This window comes from Marmota marmota, unplaced genomic scaffold (assembly GCF_001458135.2).
Source record: "Marmota marmota marmota unplaced genomic scaffold, marMar, whole genome shotgun sequence".
In the NCBI taxonomy this organism is placed as follows: Eukaryota; Metazoa; Chordata; class Mammalia; order Rodentia; family Sciuridae; genus Marmota; species Marmota marmota.
Genome location: NW_026000026.1, coordinates 1810716 through 1816816, shown reverse-complemented (window position 1 = coordinate 1816816; position 6101 = coordinate 1810716). Strand labels below are relative to the sequence as shown.

Below are 6101 nucleotides of genomic sequence, written 5' to 3'. Positions count from 1 at the left end.
GCCGCCCCCGCCCGCGCCCTGGCGTCGCTGATTGGCTGCGGCGCGGGCTTAAAAGGCGCAGCCAATGGCCGCGAGCGCCAGAGGCCGGGCGCGGGCGCGGGCGCGGGGTGTGGGTATGGGTACCGGTGTGGGAACGGGTGCGGGAGCGGGCGCGGGCTGGCGGGTGCGCGGCGGCGCTCGGGGCCGGCGGTCGAGGCACAGGCGGCGGGTCTGCTCTTTGTCTCCGCCGCTCCAAAATGGCTGCGGCGAGCCAGGCGGAGGACACCGCCGGACGACGTGGGCTCCCGCGGAGCGCCGGTAAGCGCAGCGCCTGCACCGCCGCGCCCGGAAGCCGTCTTCTGCCCTTTATTTCTGTTTGGGGGAGGGAAGGGTAATAAATCGCCTAAACCGAAGTGTGCACGCACCTAGTCTCTACCGCTCTTCGGGCTGCACCGCATTCTCCACTTCTGGCAGGCGGGTGTTTTAAGCATTTGACGGTGTCATCGACACTGCCGTAGGTTTTCTTTTCTCCGCCCCTCCCCCACTGGAAATGCCCAGAAGCCGTGTCCAGAAAGGCCCCAGGCCCGGACCTCTCGGTCCCTAAGGCCCGGGGTCGTGCCGGGAGCACCGCGGGCGGGCGGGGCTGCAGACCTTAGAGGGACTGCTGCGCTCCTAAGCGGCGCTCCGGCGCTGTGCGTGATCCTCCCGCAGCCTTCCCAACCGCTTGATACCTGCAGTGCACGACCCTCTCCCCCTGTTCTCTTGACACCGATGTCCCTAAGGAGCAGCACAGATTGGAGCCTAGGAAAGGTGTTTGGGATAAATCCTATAAGGTATCAACGGGAATTTCGTATTTGAACGTTAGCCTCCAGAGGACCGGAATGTACATGAATATAGCAGGCTGGGTGTGAGGAAGCTGGGAGCGAGCGTGAGGGCGCTGTGCCCCACTCCAAGGGCACCTTAAGCTCAGCGTGGGCATGGCTTGAATCTTCCAACAGGAGCAAAAAATTGGAGTTGCATGTAAAATCTGTTTTTTGGTTTTGTTTTTTGCAGTGCTGGGGATGGAACCCAGGATCTGGTTCCTGGTAGGCAAGTACTTTATCACTTTACCCAGCCCCAAATCTCAGAATTTTTAAATGTTGACTAATGAGAAAATTTTAAAGTAGATCAAGCCATTAGCAGCAGGCTGCCATCAGCCCCTGAGCACCTTGGGTAGTGGTACAGCTGTGTGTGTCCCTCAAAACTCTCAGGTAGGACTGGGGCAGAAAGCTGGACGCCAGGTGAAAGAAATCTAGATTCCCAGGCCTCCAGCCCCAAGGCCCATGTAACTTTGGGGGTTCCCACCACTCACATTCCTACCTGCACATCTGCTGCTGAAATCTTTTTTTTTTTTATTTTTTTTAGTTGAGATGGACACAATACCTTTATTTATTTAGTTGTTTTTATGTGGTGCTGAGGGTTAAACCCCGTGCTTCACATGGGCTAGGCAAGCGCTGTACCACAGAGTTACAACCCCAACCCTGCTGCTGAAATCTTTCGGAGTCAGCCACAGAGTGGTGGCTGCTGGGTCCTCCAAAGGCCCTTTGAGGACCCCTCTGCCCCTTACGATCCTGAGCCCCTGCAGGAGGGGCTCAGCCTCCTGCACCATGTACTTGCTCATGTCACTGCCAGTGCTCTCTGGAGTTCCCCACAGCCCACAGCATCAGCAAATGTGGCAGAGATAAGGATCCATGTCCACTCATCCCTTGCAGAATGGTCCTGTGCACCAAAAGTGTTTGGGCAACATAGGATCCATGGCTCAGGCAGTTGTACAGCTACTGTTTTCAAGAGCACTGCCCATCTTTAGGATGAGGTAGGGGTGGGAGTGGCCAGGAAATCCTGAGGCTCCTTCCCTCAAGACTTCCCACAAGACTTCACAAGAGCAGTTGACACACAGCTGCTCAGCCCTGGCCACCCTGGAGACTCAGGAAAGGTTTCTCTTTAAGTGTATGATCTACAGATTGATACCTGCAGCGCACAATCTATGTATGGTTTCCATGTTGCCACAAGCAGTTATGACTTCTGTAGTATGAAATTTGAAGTCCTGCCCATCATAAAGAGAAAGGGGGGGACTATAACAATTGGAAACTCCCAGCACTACATGGAAACGTGGAAGAAAATCTGGGATGAGGGAGAGTGGCAGACCCCAAAACAGTACAGATGAGCAGGTGGCCAAAGCAGCAGCTTCCCGAGCCAGCAAGTCTGTGGGTCTTTTAAATTCAGTAAGCAGCATCGCTTTTCCATAAAAATAGAGCATCAGACACACTTACATTTAGAAATAAATATAACCCCAGTGAGTGATTCCATGGTGCTCTGGATGCTGAAGCCCTTCATCATACCACAGGCCTTCTGTTAATGGTGTGTATGTGTGTGGGGGTTGGACCAGAGTCGCTTTACCACTGAGCACCATCCCCAACCTTTTTTTTTTTTTTTTGGCAGTGCTAGGGATTGAACCCAGGGCCTTGTACATGCCAGGCAAGTACTCTACCAACTGAGCTATGTCCCCAGCCCCCCTGCCCGTTGATTTTTATTTATTTATTTATTTATTTTTATGTGGTGCTGAGGATCAAACCCAGTGCCTCACAGATGCTAGGCAAGTGCTCTACCACCTAGCCACAACCCCAGCCCTTTTTATTTTTTATTTTGAGATAGGGTCTCATTCGCTTGCAAGAGGCTGGCCTTGAACTTGCATATCCTCTTGCCTCAGACTCCCAGGTCACGGGGATTACAGGTGTGGCCACTGCACCCAGCTCCCACATGTATTTTTGTTTAAAGGACATACAGCCAGGTGGCAGCTGGAGGACTAGGGTTGGTTCCCAGGGTTCCACTTCCTGGGTGACCTCACTAGCCCTTCAGGCAGCCTTTCTCAGCTATGTAGACTCAGAGGGACATGAGCGTGGTCAGTGGACCCACATCCAAGGGACTCGCTCATGAGCGCAAACCTACTGTGCCAACACAGGTGCACACATCTGTTAGCATTGCCATAAATTATCCCAAATCTCTCTCACAGCTCTGAAAGCCGAGTCTGAAATCAGGCTGTGGACAGAGCTGCACTCCCTCTTGAGGCAACAGAGGAGGGGGTCCTTCCTGCCTCTTCCAGCTTCGGGTGGCTCCAGGGGGTCCTTCCTTATATGACAGTACCCTCTCCCTTTTTTGCCTCCTAGGTTACCAGTACTTCTCCTCTTATAGGGACACCTGTCCTTGAATTTGGGACCTAAATCCAGAATGATTTTGAGAGGTCTTTACTCATTACATTTGCAAAGACTCTACCTACAAATAAGGTCCCTTCTTTTGTTTTGGGTGGATATGCATTGGAGGGAGGGGACATGACTCAGCCCTGTACGCCTGATTCCCAGTCTGGTCACTCCTGCAGAGAAAGCCCTAGAGAGCCTGACCAAATCTTCAGCTGAGGACACAAGCCCAGGAGCTGGGATGGGACCCAGCAGCCTGACCTGAGGGACAGGGAAGAGCCTGGTAACGATAGACCTGCTCAGTCAGGACTCCCTCACCACGGACAAGGCTGAGGGCCCAGGAGTCATGAGAACCAACCACCCAATACCCCTATGAGCCCATTTGCAGGAGAGGGAACCAAAGCCTGAGGAGGTTAAGTCCTTGGCCTGTGGTTGCATTCTTGGTAGGGAGAGAAGCCAGCATTCAGACCCTCAGGCTGCCAGGCCCCAGAGCTGATCAACTCCTCCATCCCCTCACTAAGCCCAGCTGGACACCCATGGTGAGGTGCCCGCTCTCCTGCTAACTAGAGGCAGGCCCTTCCCTCCTGAGACAGATGGGACCTCCCAAGCAGACTGTGGGTGAGCCTCAGCAATACCTGGAGAGCCTCTTGGCTAACTTCCACCAAGAGCAGCCATAGCCTCACGGCTGGGCTTCACAGAAAGGAGCCTGTGGGAATTTCAGGAGGCACTACCCTCTCCTGCCAGCGCTCTGGAGTGTCGGACTTCCTGAAGGTCTCCCTCCCAGAATGCCAAAGAGACAGGCAGGCCTTAGATCCAGGGGAGCAACTGGGTGGCTTCTCACCTCCACCCTTCCTGGAAGGTGCAATGCTCTGGACTTTCCTAAAGCGAGATGTCCCTCAGGTGGGTCTTTAGAATTTCTTTTTGCATTGGTTAATTCCTAAAATAACTTGTCCACCTTCAGGTCACATCTCAATTTGTAAAACCCAAATTCCAGCCAGGTGCAGTGATGCCCACCATGATCCCAAGGACTCCATTTCAGAGGCTGAGGTAGGAAGATCACAAGTTCAAGGCCAGCTGGAACAACTTAGCAAGGCTGTGTCTTAAAATAAAAAAGTATAAAAAAATGGCTAGAAATGTAGGTCAGTGGTGGAACACTTCCCTGGTATGCATAGGACACAGGATTCAACTCCCAGTACCAGGGAAAATTTCATTTTGTGAATTTTTCATGAATTTTTTTCATATTTGGGGAGAAAATACATATATATATGTATATATATATATCATATTTGGGAGAAACAACTCTATTACTATGTTGAATCGGTAGACCCCTCTAGGTATTTAGTTTTCTTGTCTAACATCTCCCAGTGGTGCTTTTGTTTTTGTTACTGAGGACTGAATTCAGGGGCACTCTACCACTAAGCTACACCCCCAGCCCATTTCATTTTTCATTTTGAAACAGGGTCTCAACAAGCTGCCAGACTGGCCTTGAACTTGTGATCTTCCTGCCTCAGACTCTGGAGTAGCTAGGATTACAGGTGTGTGCCACCATGCCTTGCCATTCAATCATATTTTACAATTTTCTGACTGTCAGTCTTTTCATTAGTTTTATGTTGCAGTATTGTTTTTTGATATTCTTATAGGGGGTCTCTTAATTTTAAAAGTTTCATTTTTTTTCCTTTTAGTTGATATTTAGTGGTCAGCATCTAATATCTCAATTTATATGTTTCAACAATGCCTACTAACAAACTTTACAATGACAGCACTTATGGTTTGGTGCACCTTTCAAAGCAACTTCAGTGAAACTCAAGTTTTTCAGGAGAGTAGGTGTGTTAGCTGTCACTATAGCAAAATACCTGAAAAAATTAGCTTATAAAAAGAAAGGGGGGGCTGGGGATGTGGCTCAAGCAATAGCGCTCACCTGGCATGTGCGGGTCGCTGGGTTCTGATCCTCTCTCTCTCTCTCTCTCTCTCTCTCTCTCAGAAGAAAAAAGAAAAGAAAAGGGTTATTTTTGCTTGTTTTGGAGGTTTTAGCCCCTGACTGGTTGGCCCCGTGGCTTTGGGCCTATGGTGAGGCACTGATCAGGGCAGAAGCATGTGGCCGAGCAGAACCACTTGCTTGTGGCCAGGAAGCAAAAGAGAAGAAGGGGAGGACTGGGGTTTCGCAGTCCCCTCAGAGGGCACCCTGCCAACGCCTGAGGCCCTCTCTCTAGACCCACCTCCCAAAGACTGCACCACCTCCTGAAAGCACCATGCCAGGGACCAAATCCTAACACATGGGCCTCTCAGGGACCTTTCAGATCTAAACCATAACCCTGGATTTCAGGTGTGGGTTTTTTGTTTGTTTTTTGGTACCACGGATTAAACTCTGACACTCAACCGCTGAGCCACACCCCCAGCCCTATTTTGTATTTTATTTAGAGACAGGGTCTCACTGAGTTGCTTAGCATATCGCTTTTTGCTGAGGCTGGCTTTGAGCTCACGATCCTCCTGCCTCAGCCTCCTGAGTCACTGGGATTACAGGAGTAAGCCACTGCACCCAGCTTAAATTTTATTTTTTTGACATAGGTTCTTGCTTAGTCAAGGCTGGCCTGGGACTTGCAATCCCCCTGCTTCATCCTCCCGAGTCTCTGGAATTACAGGCGTGCACCACCATGCCCAGCAGCAAAATGAATTTTTAAATCCCAGCTGTTTTGTTTTGTTTTTTTCTTGATTTTGTCCACGAGTTTGAGCTTCTATTTCCAGGATGGTAGACTCCTCCTGAACTCGCCCTCCTTCGGGTAGTGCCACAAGCCAGGCAGCACGCAAACCAGCATTAGCTGTGGTCACAGGGAGTGAGCCCAGGCCCAGACTCTGGAGAGGAGCCAGCACTAGGAAGCAGGACAGGGCCGGTGA

The 6101-nt window shown here is 51.1% G+C and overlaps 1 long non-coding RNA gene across 1 annotated transcript; it reads left to right on the top strand.

The window, feature by feature from the left end:
- Positions 1 to 9: 9 nt before the first annotated feature.
- On the top strand, positions 10 to 5625 carry LOC125618937. Its single transcript, XR_007350318.1, has 3 exons — positions 10 to 297; positions 4669 to 4744; positions 5191 to 5625. It is a non-coding gene; the product is annotated as an uncharacterized LOC125618937 (long non-coding RNA).
- Positions 5626 to 6101: the final 476 nt, after the last annotated feature.